At 42.1% G+C, this 19669-nt stretch overlaps 1 long non-coding RNA gene across 1 annotated transcript; it reads right to left on the minus strand.

Moving 5' to 3' along the window:
• Positions 1 to 972: 972 nt before the first annotated feature.
• Positions 973 to 10287, minus strand: LOC118516687. The gene is made up of 2 exons (XR_004908026.1): positions 10226 to 10287; positions 973 to 3101 (listed from the first exon to the last, which is right to left on the minus strand). It is a non-coding gene; the product is annotated as an uncharacterized LOC118516687 (long non-coding RNA).
• Between the last annotated feature and the right edge of the window lie 9382 nt (positions 10288 to 19669).

Here is a 19669-nt window from a genome sequence, read left to right on the forward strand (position 1 = left end):
TTGAAAAACTGAACTCTGCCGCGTACCAACACCAATCAATAGGGTTGTAGTGACCGTTACGGCTTTAGACCAGTTCTTACCGTAAGATTCGCGTTAGACCAGTTCTAGCGATCTTGGCCTGGCAGGTAACGAATTATGGCAGGTACGGCACCTCAACTTTCCACTGAAGCAGTTATCATGTTTGTTTTCATCATGCGCTTACGACACACGAGCCAACGCTGATACAGCTAGGACAGCTTTGCATTCACACGCAAGCAAAATTCTCCGGCAGCAGCAAAAAGGGAACGTACTTTAGTACGTATTCAGCGCACGCTACACACACGCTGACACAAAAAGGTATATCCTGCACAGCATCGCAGATTCCTCCGGCAACGGCATTAACGAGGTAAGGTTCGTAATAAGAGCACACTACGCACACTTACACACCTCTCAACCTCATGCGCACGGATACGGTACCTCATCGGAAATCCGTCGCCGAGTTGCGACCACGCGGTGCCGTACGTAATACGTACAAAGTGCACGTTACGCACACCTGCACACCTGTGGCGCACGAGGAAAATAATCATCATCGCATGCTCTGTCGGCGATACTAACTACCACGAGGCAATTGCAGTGTCGTCACACACATATATCGAAACACCTCGGTACATGCGTCGCAGTACGTCCAGTGCATCGAAGTTTGTACGGGAGCGAGACGTTTAAGCCCACTTTGGAAGAGGCCGCAATAAGCAAGTGAAGTTCGACGATTAGCACATCTGCAAGTTCGACGACGCGGAAGAGCGGTAAGCAGCAACTCACAAGTGCAGGGATCGTTGTATCATCATCGGAACGGCGGTGCGACCGTTGAATACCATCATAGCATCTTCAGCGGAACAACCGCTGAACACCAGCACAGCATCCCCCGGAAAACCGTTGGAGCAAACGGTTAAGGGAAACATCTACTCGGTGATTCTACAATCGGCGATGAGCGCGTTCCTTTTACTCTGTTTATTTTTTTTTCTTCACACACTTTACAATCTTTCGATCCAATCATAGTATGATATCATTATATTATTAGACTATGAGGATTAAGGAAGTGCTAGGATTAGCAGTTTGATCTTTTATTTTATCTAAATTGTTCAATTTCATTTTCGGGTATGTTTTTTTTCCACTATCGTATTTCCTTTATACTTTATTTCGCCTAAATTTTTATTATATTATTTTGCGTAAAATTTTTATCTTGACTTACAAACACATTCAATTTGAATTGTTTAAAATGTCATTAGAACGGGAAGTTGAGAGGCCCAGTGCCAGCATGGCAGAGAAACCCACACTAGTGCCGCAGGTGGAGCGCATTTCCGCCAAACTACCCCCATTCTGGTATGATATGCCTGAAATGTGGCTTGCTCAGGCGGAGGCTGAGTTTGAGGTATCTCAAATTACAAGGGAGCGCACCCGATACTCGTACCTAATAGGCGCTCTTCCTAAACAAACCTTAGCTAATGCACTCCAATACAATACACTCTGGGAATGCACCAATACAGGTAGCGATTCCGCAATGGAATGCACCAAAGCATTTTTCTCAAAACTACTCGACTGACGATATTCGTTAAGAAATATCGGAGCTACGAAACATGATTCGCCAAATGGCTGTCAATTCTAATAATCAGCGCAGGGGAATCGCAATATACGAGCAACACACCCTCACAACAGGGAGAACGCCCGCTATGACGGAACGCGAACAAGTCTATCATTCCTTGCTATTTTAATTCAACGCAGGGTGGGAACAATTTATCTCTTCAAAACAACAAATTTGCTCCGAAGCATTGAGGGATAGCCCACGAGCAATTTTAAGCTCTTCACCTCGTCTCTTCATCAATGATGAGATTCACATTCCATATAGATACCGGAGCTGACGTATCCGTCATTCTACAAAATTTAGTAGGCACTGTAGCCAAACCAACTGACCACGTATTAGCTGCAGCCAACGATAGTACCATTTCTACGTATGGCACCAAGTTAATACAGGTGTCTCTTGGATTGAGGCGGTCTTTCTCTTATACTTTCGTTATAGCAGCTGTGAATCGTTGATGATAGGAGCTGACTTTATTCACAAACACGGTTTGTTAGTTGATCTTAAGGAGCGGCGCCTAATTGTTCCAACTACAAATCTGGTGTCAAAGACTACTATTGCGACAGTGGACACTCCCGCACCAAAACATTTTTCTATGGAAGCAATTGAGTTCGGTGAGGTTTTAAGACAATACCCATCATTGATAGAGCGCCCTGACTACAACACACCGGTCGGTTTCACACTACCACTGGCGACCATGTGGGGATTATCGACGACTGAACGCAATAACCACACCCGATCGATACCCTATACCACACGTGCAAGATTTCACCATGAACTTACATGGTTGCAAGGGATCCACAATAACTCACATCCTGGCATTCGGGCTACTAGAAAGCTTATGACCGATCGTTATTTCTGGCCATTCATGAACAAGGACGTGGGAGAATGGACACCAAAAGGCCAAAATAGCACGCCATACTCACTCGCCATTGGAAACTTTTGATATTCCGAAAGGCAGGTTTGACCAAATCCACCTAGACATCGTTGGTCCTCCGGTAGACATGTGTTACCTACTCACAATAGTGGATAGATTTACAAGATGGCCAGAGCGTTACCCAATGGCAGATATGTCAGCAGCTACCATCGCAAAAACATTTGTCGACAATTATGTCTCTAGTAGTGTCGACAATTATGGAAGATCTAGTGACAAGCGGATACCATTGAACATGAAAAATATTTAGAAAAAGCTTTGTTGTTATAAAAACATTTAAAATCTGAAACAGGAGCCGTTAGTGCATCATTTCGTTTCATTGCAAATGCAAAAACAAGAGAAAATTTGCAAAATCTTAAAATTTACGCAGAGTGTTTTTAATAGTATAAGTGTTACGATTAGTAGTGGATGTATTAGTATTAAATGGAGATGTATGCGTAGATAGATTATCAGAGCGAAATACAGATATAAACGAGAGGTCAAAGTGTACTCACGCATTTGAAGAACACCACTTTTGGCAACGAGGAAAATTCGGCCTGCGTATAAATGGCGAGTCTGAAATCAGAAGAAAAAAAACAAGTCGTTAATCGGTGACATAGAGCCCTTTATCATGGGGGAGTGTTCCCGTGAATACTTGGAAAGAATGAACATTTTCTTTCAAGTGCATGAAATAGTGTATGTCCATAAAGACAGTGATGTTGCTAACGTTAGGATGAGCATCAATAAACAGTCTGATATCGAAAATGGCATCACCGGAGGAGCCAAAGTCGTGCAACTGTGAGAAGCTGTGTATGAAGCTTAGATAACAATTGGAACTTAAAGTGAATGTGGTGGCGGATCGATACAATTTCCCACACAGTATGCAGAAAGAACTCTCTTTTCCCGAATACATTATGAAACTGAAAGCCAACATACAAACGAGTTAGTTCCAAGCTCTCCTTTGGTCTGGTGCAACCAAGGTTCAGGGGCTTGAGTTACCTTAAACAACTTTTCACACTATTAATCCTCCCTATCCCCGTTATACTTTAAATTTCACTTTTTTCCCAATTATAGTACAATAACCAAAAATTCATTTTTATATCATACAAAACAAAAAACGAGAACAATACTACAGGTAAGAGACGAAAGAGGTCCAAGAGACCCAAAGTCTCTCAAAACTCTACAAACAACAACATACAAACAGCAAGCTTCGTTTTGCAGAAAAAGATATTGTTACTATTTTTAAAACATATCCAAACTCGAAGGGAACAAACTGTATCAAATCGCCTGAATCGATGATACAACAGATACAGGAAACATTCAAAAAATATTTCTTTGGAAGAATATTTAAACTCGTGATTTCCAATTAGCTCCTCCAAGAAATTATTGACGAAGACGAAGACGAAGACAAGATAGAATCATTCGTGAAACTCGCGCAACGGCGCATAGAGGGTTTAAAGAGAATTAACTGCGGTTAGGACAACATTATTTTTTCCCAAAAATGCACAGCAAATTGAAAACATTCATAGCGTCATGCAATATATGCAAACTAAGCAAATGCGATCGAAAGCCCCGGAAATTGATACGTCAATCTGTCTTTGAAACAGAACCATTTGAACGAGTTCATATCGACATATTTTTTCTTAAAAATTTAAATCGTTAACGATTGTAGATTCCTTTCCAAGTTTGCTAACGTGATCCCTTTTCAGACCAGAACGATAATTGATTTAAAAACTGCAAGAACAGAACACATTCGGCAATATGGCCGTCCTAAAATGATTGTTTGCAATCAAGAGCCTGCATTCGTATCCATAGATTTCGTTGGATTTTTAAATTACTTAGATATAACAATTCATTATGCCAGTTGCTCAACATCAAATGGCACTGTGAAGAGGTTTCATTCCACCTTGATTGAATTATATCGAACTTTGAAAAACAAATACAATTCATTAAAATTAGAAGAACAGCTTAATGTATTAACGGATATTTACAATAACACTTATCATTCTGTTACTGAACATCGTGATATAATTATCAATTCACAATCTGTTACGGATACTGCAGACATTGCTTTGAACTTTGAGAAATTGCACACACAGGTGCAACATAACTTAATGAAACATAAAATCTACTACGAAAACAAACATAATAATCTTTTGAAGCGTAATCAATTAGCCCCTAACGATGGAATTTTCCTAAAATCTTCTCAACGATTAACTAAAGATAAAGATCCGTACAAAGTTGCGACTGTTAGGACAGATAATAATCTAACATTTAAAGATGGAAATAATATTAAGATTCACAAACGGTGAATACAATCTTAATAGTAAAGGTAGGTAATTAAAGTAATTATTATTATTAGATTTGGACCATTTTTTCATGGTTTTGCAAGATATTCCTGTTCGGCGATTCGAAATATCAATGTATTATTAGTATAGCGTAGGCAAAACAATTGTGAAGTAAACGGCGACGTCGGGCGAGGACGTCCTTTTTGTACCCCCGGAGGAGTAATGAATCGTCTTGTATAATCTTAAGTAAGATATTACATGAGTGGTAGTGTAAAGTACACACTCTCGTTCTCGGTACACTAGGTTGAACGGAGAAACGACGAGCAGTTGGCATAAGGCTTTGTACTAATAAACACGTAAGAAAACGTACCCGAACGTTGGCTACTATCTTATACATACTTACAGTGTCGGACAAAGGGGTAGAACCTTGATGTTTCGTTGAACATTATTTGATGAAACAGTGATTATTCTCAGCAAATGAGTGCAGTTAACTATTAAAACACTTATTTGGCACCTAAGTAGAGTAAAGTTGCACACAAGCAGTGTAGCATGCAAGCGAGAAGAGAACATAGACTGAAGAGAAGGGACGAGAACGTTTGTGAAATGAGAGGAATTGTGTGAGAGAGGAAGGCCACAGTGGGAGGTTATAAAAGCAGGCATTGGCGGTATTCAGGGGGATTAATTAATAAACCAGTGACGAGTAAACATCGAGAGAAAGTATTGATTATTACAGAGGGAACAATCTTTGTGAAAGATTGGTATAGGTTTGAAGCTTTGTTATGAAAATTCGGCCTTACGCTGTTTGTCAAAATGGTAGGACCACCAGTGCTGAAATTATGTAGTTCAATAATTTTGAAAACTATATATTGAAGTCATTCATTGAACATTGCATACATCTTTATTTTGTCGCATGCTCATTGTTCCTCAAAACATCCCTGACCCTTCGAGGCATCGATTCTACCAACGATTGGCAGGTCTCCTTCGGTATCGCATACCACGCAGCCTGTATCTGCTGCCAAAGCTCCTCCTTGCTCCTGCAACCGGTAGCACCAAGCGTGGACTTCACGATTCGCCACAGATTCTCGATTGGATTAAGTTCCGCTGATTGTGCAGGCCATTCCATCACGACAACTTTCTGGTCCAAAAGAAACTGTCGAGCTACCCTCGACGTGTGTTTTCAATCGTTGTCGTGCTGGAATTGCCATTTCAATGGCATTTCCCACTCCGCATGTGGCAACATCACGTTCTGCAGTATCTCTACGTAGCGATGTTGATCCATTGCATCTTTTATCCAAAAGATTGGACCAACACCATGCCACGAAAAGCAACCCCAGACCATGATGTTGCCACCTCCGTGCTTCACGGTTTTCACAGTGTACTGTGGTCTGAACGCGGTTTTATTTGGACTCGCCGTCCACCCAACGTTTGCCGTCCGAACCAACCAAGTTAAACTTGGATTCGTCCGACCACAGTACATTGCGCCACTTCGTCTCATTATTGCCCACCCAAGGGTAATGCGCGTTGGCAAACCTCAGACGGGCTTGGACGTGGCACCGTTTTAGCAGCGGAACTCTGCAGAGTCTACGGCCAATCAGGTGGTTTTCCACCAGCCGACGTTGAACAGTCCGGCTACTGACTGACAGATTCAGCTCGTCCCTGATTGTCCTCGCCGACTTGAATGGCTCGGCCTTGCACAATCGCGTGATCCGGGAATCCTCTCGATTGGTAGTTTTCCGTGACCGACCCGTTGCTCCCTTGGTTGCAGTAGAGTGGAGCGCGTTAAAAACAAATGTTTTTGAATGGCCAAGCAGTGCCGCAGACAGGCGCTTTGCAAGCGAGCGCTGCTCCTCTGTAACGTGATTGCTGCGACCCATAACGATGACGTGGCTTTTTTGTAATGCGCAGTGATAATGAACGTGTGGACAGTTTGGATGATTTGAACACAAGGTGATCGCGCTTGCAAAACGAGCTACTTTTATACCCGAAGCGAAGTGATAAGCACGAAGAGAATGCTGCTATCTCCTCTCGTAAGCGCAGTGCGTACGTGTTGTTTGTCACGTAGCTTCACAAAAATGGAATCGCACGCATGATGCACTCAAGGCCGCGCGTGGCTATGCATTATAGCGCATGTTTTAATCCCAGTTTGCGTGCATATCAATGATGATTATTAAAATGGTTTATATTTTCGTTTGACGGTGTTTAGCTAAACTTTTAAGATGGTTAAATATACATGAAATTTAAAGTGGTCCCATGATTTTGACAATTTCAGAAATAACTTATTATATATTTTGATGTTACTTTTTAAGTAATATAGATTAAAGGAAAAATAAAACGGATACTAAGCAATAAAAGCTAAGCAAAATGCTAAGAATTGAAAAACTGAACTCTGCCGCGTACCAACACCAATCAATAGGGTTGTAGTGACCGTTACGGCTTTAGACCAGTTCTTACCGTAAGATTCGCGTTAGACCAGTTCTAGCGATCTTGGCCTGGCAGGTAACGAATTATGGCAGGTACGGCACCTCAACTTTCCACTGAAGCAGTTATCATGTTTGTTTTCATCATGCGCTTACGACACACGAGCCAACGCTGATACAGCTAGGACAGCTTTGCATTCACACGCAAGCAAAATTCTCCGGCAGCAGCAAAAAGGGAACGTACTTTAGTACGTATTCAGCGCACGCTACACACACGCTGACACAAAAAGGTATATCCTGCACAGCATCGCAGATTCCTCCGGCAACGGCATTAACGAGGTAAGGTTCGTAATAAGAGCACACTACGCACACTTACACACCTCTCAACCTCATGCGCACGGATACGGTACCTCATCGGAAATCCGTCGCCGAGTTGCGACCACGCGGTGCCGAACGTAATACGTACAAAGTGCACGTTACGCACACCTGCACACCTGTGGCGCACGAGGAAAATAATCATCATCGCATGCTCTGTCGGCGATACTAACTACCACGAGGCAATTGCAGTGTCGTCACACACATATATCGAAACACCTCGGTACATGCGTCGCAGTACGTCCAGTGCATCGAAGTTTGTACGGGAGCGAGACGTTTAAGCCCACTTTGGAAGAGGCCGCAATAAGCAAGTGAAGTTCGACGATTAGCACATCTGCAAGTTCGACGACGCGGAAGAGCGGTAAGCAGCAACTCACAAGTGCAGGGATCGTTGTATCATCATCGGAACGGCGGTGCGACCGTTGAATACCATCATAGCATCTTCAGCGGAACAACCGCTGAACACCAGCACAGCATCCCCCGGAAAACCGTTGGAGCAAACGGTTAAGGGAAACATCTACTCGGTGATTCTACAATCGGCGATGAGCGCGTTCCTTTTACTCTGTTTATTTTTTTTTTCTTCACACACTTTACAATCTTTCGATCCAATCATAGTATGATATCATTATATTATTAGACTATGAGGGTTAAAGAAGTGCTAGGATTAGCAGTTTGATCTTTTATTTTATCTAAATTGTTCAATTTCATTTTCGGGTATGTTTTTTTTCCACTATCGTATTTCCTTTATACTTTATTTCGCCTAAATTTTTATTATATTATTTTGCGTAAAATTTTTATCTTGACTTACAAACACATTCAATTTGAATTGTTTAAAATGTCATTAGAACGGGAAGTTGAGAGGCCCAGTGCCAGCATGGCAGAGAAACCCACACTAGTGCCGCAGGTGGAGCGCATTTCCGCCAAACTACCCCCATTCTGGTATGATATGCCTGAAATGTGGCTTGCTCAGGCGGAGGCTGAGTTTGAGGTATCTCAAATTACAAGGGAGCGCACCCGATACTCGTACCTAATAGGCGCTCTTCCTAAACAAACCTTAGCTAATGCACTCCAATACAATACACTCTGGGAATGCACCAATACAGGTAGCGATTCCGCAATGGAATGCACCAAAGCATTTTTCTCAAAACTACTCGACTGACGATATTCGTTAAGAAATATCGGAGCTACGAAACATGATTCGCCAAATGGCTGTCAATTCTAATAATCAGCGCAGGGGAATCGCAATATACGAGCAACACAGCCTCACAACAGGGAGAACGCCCGCTATGACGGAACGCGAACAAGTCTATCATTCCTTGCTATTTTAATTCAACGCAGGGTGGGAACAATTTATCTCTTCAAAACAACAAATTTGCTCCGAAGCATTGAGGGATAGCCCACGAGCAATTTTAAGCTCTTCACCTCGTCTCTTCATCAATGATGAGATTCACATTCCATATAGATACCGGAGCTGACGTATCCGTCATTCTACAAAATTTAGTAGGCACTGTAGCCAAACCAACTGACCACGTATTAGCTGCAGCCAACGATAGTACCATTTCTACGTATGGCACCAAGTTAATACAGGTGTCTCTTGGATTGAGGCGGTCTTTCTCTTATACTTTCGTTATAGCAGCTGTGAATCGTTGATGATAGGAGCTGACTTTATTCACAAACACGGTTTGTTAGTTGATCTTAAGGAGCGGCGCCTAATTGTTCCAACTACAAATCTGGTGTCAAAGACTACTATTGCGACAGTGGACACTCCCGCACCAAAACATTTTTCTATGGAAGCAATTGAGTTCGGTGAGGTTTTAAGACAATACCCATCATTGATAGAGCGCCCTGACTACAACACACCGGTCGGTTTCACACTACCACTGGCGACCATGTGGGGATTATCGACGACTGAACGCAATAACCACACCCGATCGATACCCTATACCACACGTGCAAGATTTCACCATGAACTTACATGGTTGCAAGGGATCCACAATAACTCACATCCTGGCATTCGGGCTACTAGAAAGCTTATGACCGATCGTTATTTCTGGCCATTCATGAACAAGGACGTGGGAGAATGGACACCAAAAGGCCAAAATAGCACGCCATACTCACTCGCCATTGGAAACTTTTGATATTCCGAAAGGCAGGTTTGACCAAATCCACCTAGACATCGTTGGTCCTCCGGTAGACATGTGTTACCTACTCACAATAGTGGATAGATTTACAAGATGGCCAGAGCGTTACCCAATGGCAGATATGTCAGCAGCTACCATCGCAAAAACATTTGTCGACAATTATGTCTCTAGTAGTGTCGACAATTATGGAAGATCTAGTGACAAGCGGATACCATTGAACATGAAAAATATTTAGAAAAAGCTTTGTTGTTATAAAAACATTTAAAATCTGAAACAGGAGCCGTTAGTGCATCATTTCGTTTCATTGCAAATGCAAAAACAAGAGAAAATTTGCAAAATCTTAAAATTTACGCAGAGTGTTTTTAATAGTATAAGTGTTACGATTAGTAGTGGATGTATTAGTATTAAATGGAGATGTATGCGTAGATAGATTATCAGAGCGAAATACAGATATAAACGAGAGGTCAAAGTGTACTCACGCATTTGAAGAACACCACTTTTGGCAACGAGGAAAATTCGGCCTGCGTATAAATGGCGAGTCTGAAATCAGAAGAAAAAAAACAAGTCGTTAATCGGTGACATAGAGCCCTTTATCATGGGGGAGTGTTCCCGTGAATACTTGGAAAGAATGAACATTTTCTTTCAAGTGCATGAAATAGTGTATGTCCATAAAGACAGTGATGTTGCTAACGTTAGGATGAGCATCAATAAACAGTCTGATATCGAAAATGGCATCACCGGAGGAGCCAAAGTCGTGCAACTGTGAGAAGCTGTGTATGAAGCTTAGATAACAATTGGAACTTAAAGTGAATGTGGTGGCGGATCGATACAATTTCCCACACAGTATGCAGAAAGAACTCTCTTTTCCCGAATACATTATGAAACTGAAAGCCAACATACAAACGAGTTAGTTCCAAGCTCTCCTTTGGTCTGGTGCAACCAAGGTTCAGGGGCTTGAGTTACCTTAAACAACTTTTCACACTATTAATCCTCCCTATCCCCGTTATACTTTAAATTTCACTTTTTTCCCAATTATAGTACAATAACCAAAAATTCATTTTTATATCATACAAAACAAAAAACGAGAACAATACTACAGGTAAGAGACGAAAGAGGTCCAAGAGACCCAAAGTCTCTCAAAACTCTACAAACAACAACATACAAACAGCAAGCTTCGTTTTGCAGAAAAAGATATTGTTACTATTTTTAAAACATATCCAAACTCGAAGGGAACAAACTGTATCAAATCGCCTGAATCGATGATACAACAGATACAGGAAACATTCAAAAAATATTTCTTTGGAAGAATATTTAAACTCGTGATTTCCAATTAGCTCCTCCAAGAAATTATTGACGAAGACGAAGACGAAGACAAGATAGAATCATTCGTGAAACTCGCGCAACGGCGCATAGAGGGTTTAAAGAGAATTAACTGCGGTTAGGACAACATTATTTTTTCCCAAAAATGCACAGCAAATTGAAAACATTCATAGCGTCATGCAATATATGCAAACTAAGCAAATGCGATCGAAAGCCCCGGAAATTGATACGTCAATCTGTCTTTGAAACAGAACCATTTGAACGAGTTCATATCGACATATTTTTTCTTAAAAATTTAAATCGTTAACGATTGTAGATTCCTTTCCAAGTTTGCTAACGTGATCCCTTTTCAGACCAGAACGATAATTGATTTAAAAACTGCAAGAACAGAACACATTCGGCAATATGGCCGTCCTAAAATGATTGTTTGCAATCAAGAGCCTGCATTCGTATCCATAGATTTCGTTGGATTTTTAAATTACTTAGATATAACAATTCATTATGCCAGTTGCTCAACATCAAATGGCACTGTGAAGAGGTTTCATTCCACCTTGATTGAATTATATCGAACTTTGAAAAACAAATACAATTCATTAAAATTAGAAGAACAGCTTAATGTATTAACGGATATTTACAATAACACTTATCATTCTGTTACTGAACATCGTGATATAATTATCAATTCACAATCTGTTACGGATACTGCAGACATTGCTTTGAACTTTGAGAAATTGCACACACAGGTGCAACATAACTTAATGAAACATAAAATCTACTACGAAAACAAACATAATAATCTTTTGAAGCGTAATCAATTAGCCCCTAACGATGGAATTTTCCTAAAATCTTCTCAACGATTAACTAAAGATAAAGATCCGTACAAAGTTGCGACTGTTAGGACAGATAATAATCTAACATTTAAAGATGGAAATAATATTAAGATTCACAAACGGTGAATACAATCTTAATAGTAAAGGTAGGTAATTAAAGTAATTATTATTATTAGATTTGGACCATTTTTTCATGGTTTTGCAAGATATTCCTGTTCGGCGATTCGAAATATCAATGTATTATTAGTATAGCGTAGGCAAAACAATTGTGAAGTAAACGGCGACGTCGGGCGAGGACGTCCTTTTTGTACCCCCGGAGGAGTAATGAATCGTCTTGTATAATCTTAAGTAAGATATTACATGAGTGGTAGTGTAAAGTACACACTCTCGTTCTCGGTACACTAGGTTGAACGGAGAAACGACGAGCAGTTGGCATAAGGCTTTGTACTAATAAACACGTAAGAAAACGTACCCGAACGTTGGCTACTATCTTATACATACTTACAGTGTCGGACAAAGGGGTAGAACCTTGATGTTTCGTTGAACATTATTTGATGAAACAGTGATTATTCTCAGCAAATGAGTGCAGTTAACTATTAAAACACTTATTTGGCACCTAAGTAGAGTAAAGTTGCACACAAGCAGTGTAGCATGCAAGCGAGAAGAGAACATAGACTGAAGAGAAGGGACGAGAACGTTTGTGAAATGAGAGGAATTGTGTGAGAGAGGAAGGCCACAGTGGGAGGTTATAAAAGCAGGCATTGGCGGTATTCAGGGGGATTAATTAATAAACCAGTGACGAGTAAACATCGAGAGAAAGTATTGATTATTACAGAGGGAACAATCTTTGTGAAAGATTGGTATAGGTTTGAAGCTTTGTTATGAAAATTCGGCCTTACGCTGTTTGTCAAAATGGTAGGACCACCAGTGCTGAAATTATGTAGTTCAATAATTTTGAAAACTATATATTGAAGTCATTCATTGAACATTGCATACATCTTTATTTTGTCGCATGCTCATTGTTCCTCAAAACATCCCTGACCCTTCGAGGCATCGATTCTACCAACGATTGGCAGGTCTCCTTCGGTATCGCATACCACGCAGCCTGTATCTGCTGCCAAAGCTCCTCCTTGCTCCTGCAACCGGTAGCACCAAGCGTGGACTTCACGATTCGCCACAGATTCTCGATTGGATTAAGTTCCGCTGATTGTGCAGGCCATTCCATCACGACAACTTTCTGGTCCAAAAGAAACTGTCGAGCTACCCTCGACGTGTGTTTTCAATCGTTGTCGTGCTGGAATTGCCATTTCAATGGCATTTCCCACTCCGCATGTGGCAACATCACGTTCTGCAGTATCTCTACGTAGCGATGTTGATCCATTGCATCTTTTATCCAAAAGATTGGACCAACACCATGCCACGAAAAGCAACCCCAGACCATGATGTTGCCACCTCCGTGCTTCACGGTTTTCACAGTGTACTGTGGTCTGAACGCGGTTTTATTTGGACTCGCCGTCCACCCAACGTTTGCCGTCCGAACCAACCAAGTTAAACTTGGATTCGTCCGACCACAGTACATTGCGCCACTTCGTCTCATTATTGCCCACCCAAGGGTAATGCGCGTTGGCAAACCTCAGACGGGCTTGGACGTGGCACCGTTTTAGCAGCGGAACTCTGCAGAGTCTACGGCCAATCAGGTGGTTTTCCACCAGCCGACGTTGAACAGTCCGGCTACTGACTGACAGATTCAGCTCGTCCCTGATTGTCCTCGCCGACTTGAATGGCTCGGCCTTGCACAATCGCGTGATCCGGGAATCCTCTCGATTGGTAGTTTTCCGTGACCGACCCGTTGCTCCCTTGGTTGCAGTAGAGTGGAGCGCGTTAAAAACAAATGTTTTTGAATGGCCAAGCAGTGCCGCAGACAGGCGCTTTGCAAGCGAGCGCTGCTCCTCTGTAACGTGATTGCTGCGACCCATAACGATGACGTGGCTTTTTTGTAATGCGCAGTGATAATGAACGTGTGGACAGTTTGGATGATTTGAACACAAGGTGATCGCGCTTGCAAAACGAGCTACTTTTATACCCGAAGCGAAGTGATAAGCACGAAGAGAATGCTGCTATCTCCTCTCGTAAGCGCAGTGCGTACGTGTTGTTTGTCACGTAGCTTCACAAAAATGGAATCGCACGCATGATGCACTCAAGGCCGCGCGTGGCTATGCATTATAGCGCATGTTTTAATCCCAGTTTGCGTGCATATCAATGATGATTATTAAAATGGTTTATATTTTCGTTTGACGGTGTTTAGCTAAACTTTTAAGATGGTTAAATATACATGAAATTTAAAGTGGTCCCATGATTTTGACAATTTCAGAAATAACTTATTATATATTTTGATGTTACTTTTTAAGTAATATAGATTAAAGGAAAAATAAAACGGATACTAAGCAATAAAAGCTAAGCAAAATGCTAAGAATTGAAAAACTGAACTCTGCCGCGTACCAACACCAATCAATAGGGTTGTAGTGACCGTTACGGCTTTAGACCAGTTCTTACCGTAAGATTCGCGTTAGACCAGTTCTAGCGATCTTGGCCTGGCAGGTAACGAATTATGGCAGGTACGGCACCTCAACTTTCCACTGAAGCAGTTATCATGTTTGTTTTCATCATGCGCTTACGACACACGAGCCAACGCTGATACAGCTAGGACAGCTTTGCATTCACACGCAAGCAAAATTCTCCGGCAGCAGCAAAAAGGGAACGTACTTTAGTACGTATTCAGCGCACGCTACACACACGCTGACACAAAAAGGTATATCCTGCACAGCATCGCAGATTCCTCCGGCAACGGCATTAACGAGGTAAGGTTCGTAATAAGAGCACACTACGCACACTTACACACCTCTCAACCTCATGCGCACGGATACGGTACCTCATCGGAAATCCGTCGCCGAGTTGCGACCACGCGGTGCCGTACGTAATACGTACAAAGTGCACGTTACGCACACCTGCACACCTGTGGCGCACGAGGAAAATAATCATCATCGCATGCTCTGTCGGCGATACTAACTACCACGAGGCAATTGCAGTGTCGTCACACACATATATCGAAACACCTCGGTACATGCGTCGCAGTACGTCCAGTGCATCGAAGTTTGTACGGGAGCGAGACGTTTAAGCCCACTTTGGAAGAGGCCGCAATAAGCAAGTGAAGTTCGACGATTAGCACATCTGCAAGTTCGACGACGCGGAAGAGCGGTAAGCAGCAACTCACAAGTGCAGGGATCGTTGTATCATCATCGGAACGGCGGTGCGACCGTTGAATACCATCATAGCATTTTCAGCGGAACAACCGCTGAACACCAGCACAGCATCCCCCGGAAAACCGTTGGAGCAAACGGTTAAGGGAAACATCTACTCGGTGATTCTACAATCGGCGATGAGCGCGTTCCTTTTACTCTGTTTATTTTTTTTTTCTTCACACACTTTACAATCTTTCGATCCAATCATAGTATGATATCATTATATTATTAGACTATGAGGGTTAAAGAAGTGCTAGGATTAGCAGTTTGATCTTTTATTTTATCTAAATTGTTCAATTTCATTTTCGGGTATGTTTTTTTTCCACTATCGTATTTCCTTTATACTTTATTTCGCCTAAATTTTTATTATATTATTTTGCGTAAAATTTTTATCTTGACTTACAAACACATTCAATTTGAATTGTTTAAAATGTCATTAGAACGGGAAGTTGAGAGGCCCAGTGCCAGCATGGCAGAGAAACCCACACTAGTGCCGCAGGTGGAGCGCATTTCCGCCAAACTACCCCCATTCTGGTATGATATGCCTGAAATGTGGCTTGCTCAGGCGGAGGCTGAGTTTGAGGTATCTCAAATTACAAGGGAGCGCACCCGATACTCGTACCTAATAGGCGCTCTTCCTAAACAAACCTTAGCTAATGCACTCCAATACAATACACTCTGGGAATGCACCAATACAGGTAGCGATTCCGCAATGGAATGCACCAAAGCATTTTTCTCAAAACTACTCGACTGACGATATTCGTTAAGAAATATCGGAGCTACGAAACATGATTCGCCAAATGGCTGTCAATTCTAATAATCAGCGCAGGGGAATCGCAATATACGAGCAACACAGCCTCACAACAGGGAGAACGCCCGCTATGACGGAACGCGAACAAGTCTATCATTCCTTGCTATTTTAATTCAACGCAGGGTGGGAACAATTTATCTCTTCAAAACAACAAATTTGCTCCGAAGCATTGAGGGATAGCCCACGAGCAATTTTAAGCTCTTCACCTCGTCTCTTCATCAATGATGAGATTCACATTCCATATAGATACCGGAGCTGACGTATCCGTCATTCTACAAAATTTAGTAGGCACTGTAGCCAAACCAACTGACCACGTATTAGCTGCAGCCAACGATAGTACCATTTCTACGTATGGCACCAAGTTAATACAGGTGTCTCTTGGATTGAGGCGGTCTTTCTCTTATACTTTCGTTATAGCAGCTGTGAATCGTTGATGATAGGAGCTGACTTTATTCACAAACACGGTTTGTTAGTTGATCTTAAGGAGCGGCGCCTAATTGTTCCAACTACAAATCTGGTGTCAAAGACTACTATTGCGACAGTGGACACTCCCGCACCAAAACATTTTTCTATGGAAGCAATTGAGTTCGGTGAGGTTTTAAGACAATACCCATCATTGATAGAGCGCCCTGACTACAACACACCGGTCGGTTTCACACTACCACTGGCGACCATGTGGGGATTATCGACGACTGAACGCAATAACCACACCCGATCGATACCCTATACCACACGTGCAAGATTTCACCATGAACTTACATGGTTGCAAGGGATCCACAATAACTCACATCCTGGCATTCGGGCTACTAGAAAGCTTATGACCGATCGTTATTTCTGGCCATTCATGAACAAGGACGTGGGAGAATGGACACCAAAAGGCCAAAATAGCACGCCATACTCACTCGCCATTGGAAACTTTTGATATTCCGAAAGGCAGGTTTGACCAAATCCACCTAGACATCGTTGGTCCTCTACCTCCTCCGGAAGACATGTGTTACCTACTCACAATAGTGGATAGATTTACAAGATGGCCAGAGCGTTACCCAATGGCAGATATGTCAGCAGCTACCATCGCAAAAACATTTGTCGACAATTATGTCTCTAGTAGTGTCGACAATTATGGAAGATCTAGTGACAAGCGGATACCATTGAACATGAAAAATATTTAGAAAAAGCTTTGTTGTTATAAAAACATTTAAAATCTGAAACAGGAGCCGTTAGTGCATCATTTCGTTTCATTGCAAATGCAAAAACAAGAGAAAATTTGCAAAATCTTAAAATTTACGCAGAGTGTTTTTAATAGTATAAGTGTTACGATTAGTAGTGGATGTATTAGTATTAAATGGAGATGTATGCGTAGATAGATTATCAGAGCGAAATACAGATATAAACGAGAGGTCAAAGTGTACTCACGCATTTGAAGAACACCACTTTTGGCAACGAGGAAAATTCGGCCTGCGTATAAATGGCGAGTCTGAAATCAGAAGAAAAAAAACAAGTCGTTAATCGGTGACATAGAGCCCTTTATCATGGGGGAGTGTTCCCGTGAATACTTGGAAAGAATGAACATTTTCTTTCAAGTGCATGAAATAGTGTATGTCCATAAAGATAGTGATGTTGCTAACGTTAGGATGAGCATCAATAAACAGTCTGATATCGAAAATGGCATCACCGGAGGAGCCAAAGTCGTGCAACTGTGAGAAGCTGTGTATGAAGCTTAGAGAACAATTGGAACTTAAAGTGAATGTGGTGGCGGATCGATACAATTTCCCACACAGTATGCAGAAAGAACTCTCTTTTCCCGAATACATTATGAAACTGAAAGCCAACATACAAACGAGTTAGTTCCAAGCGTTTTTGCTCGAAATGTTGCGTGCCCAGATGGTGAGTGGTGTAAGGGACGAAGGTCTGCGGAAACATCTGTTGAGAGAGCCAGCTCTGTCGTCGAGCAAGCAGAAAGCATCTAGAGAACGTGAGACGCAGCGGATGGGTAGAACAAAACTTTTGTGACGAAATTGCAGCATAGAGAAATGCCGGCATTAGAAAGAGAGAGAGTGTAATAGATGCGGAAGATAACACAATCCACATACATGTCCAGTGTATGTCGTGGGGATCGTGGAAGTGTTTTATTTGTAATAAGATCGGGCATGTGTCGTCCTGTTGTAAGAATTGAGAAAGTAAAGTAAAAAGTTTGAATGCGCACGAGAGAGAAATGAGTGATGAAATCAGAGAGAAATTTTGCAGTCTAATTGATGGAAATCATTAAGAAATGATAAAAGGCTTCGAAGCTTGTTTGATTTTATTATTATTATTTTTTTCAACTGGATGCCTCCAGGGCTTTCTAGTGGCGTCAGATACAATAAAAAATAAAAAATAAACATATAACTCATGCACGGGACGAAACACAGTAAGCCACGGAAGACAATAAAAGGGAACGGAATGAAGCAAAGAACATGCTATGGTCAAACGAATCACCTACTGAATTGAAGTCAGATAATGCGCGCATCCAAGGGTCATTTTGAGCAAATCGCGAGCGTCGCAATGGGATAAGAAGTGGAGGGCGAATGCGCAAACGGTAGGATGGGACAAAGATGAGAATGGCTTCCAGGAGGGTAGGAGGGCCAATGTTGGCAAGAAGGATGTTGGCAATAAATAGCCTGCGCGCTTGACAATGACGATCTTTTAAGCCATTCAAACCCAGCAACTGACACCGTACCGAGTATGGAGGAGAAGCAGCACTGGGGTCGTGTAGGAAGCGCCTTACGGCGATTCTAGCAAACTTCCGTTGTACCTTCTCCAACCCATTCATAGAGGTAACACCTGCTGGGGACCAAACGACGCTGGCGTAGTCCACGCTCGAACGGACCCAGCAGCAATACAACGCCCTCTAGCACAATGGATCACGGACCTCAGACGCCATTCGGGTGCTGAGGCCCAATAATATGTTGGCTCGTTCGAGAACTGAGTTGATATGTGGCTCAAAAGACAGTTTGTCATCGAGCCACACACCAAGGTCCTTTACCACAGTGACTCGTGGGAGTGGTGAGCCACCGAGCTGGTAGCCATATAGCTGCTTGTAATGAAAGCGGCCGAACGAGATTACGCAGCATTTTTCTACACAAAGGATGAGCCCGTAGGAGGAACACCAATCCGCAAATGCATCGGCGTAGCTTTGAAGGCAAAGGAAATCTTGAGACGAGGACACAGGAAGATAGAACTTACCATCGTCAGCATACAACAGACATCCTTTGGGAGAACTCCACTACACCCCAATATTTCATAAGGCATATGCGGTGCCGTTCGCGCTTGTGACAAAAGTAGAAGAAAGTTTAGAAACGTAAGTGGATGATGGAATTTTGTTTCCATGCCCTTCGGAGTGCAATCTGCACCGGTCGTTGTACACGATACGATTCTTTGATGGCGAATATTAACAATACCACCACAAAAAAGAATCGCTCGCTCTGTAAAAAATAATCGCTTGCATGATTGTGTTTGCACGGCACGAATCTTTTTATGAATGTGAGTGGTACCTACGAAAAGACATCGGTACTTTCTGCAAGAAGGAACAGAGTAAAAGTAAATTAAGTTAATCTTCCCCCAAAAAAATTAGCATAAACTTTTAACTAAACCCATAACAAACAGTCCTTAGCGGGAGTTGTCAAA

The sequence above is a fragment of the Anopheles stephensi genome, unplaced genomic scaffold, assembly GCF_013141755.1.
Source record: "Anopheles stephensi strain Indian unplaced genomic scaffold, UCI_ANSTEP_V1.0 ucontig372, whole genome shotgun sequence".
In the NCBI taxonomy this organism is placed as follows: Eukaryota; Metazoa; Arthropoda; class Insecta; order Diptera; family Culicidae; genus Anopheles; species Anopheles stephensi.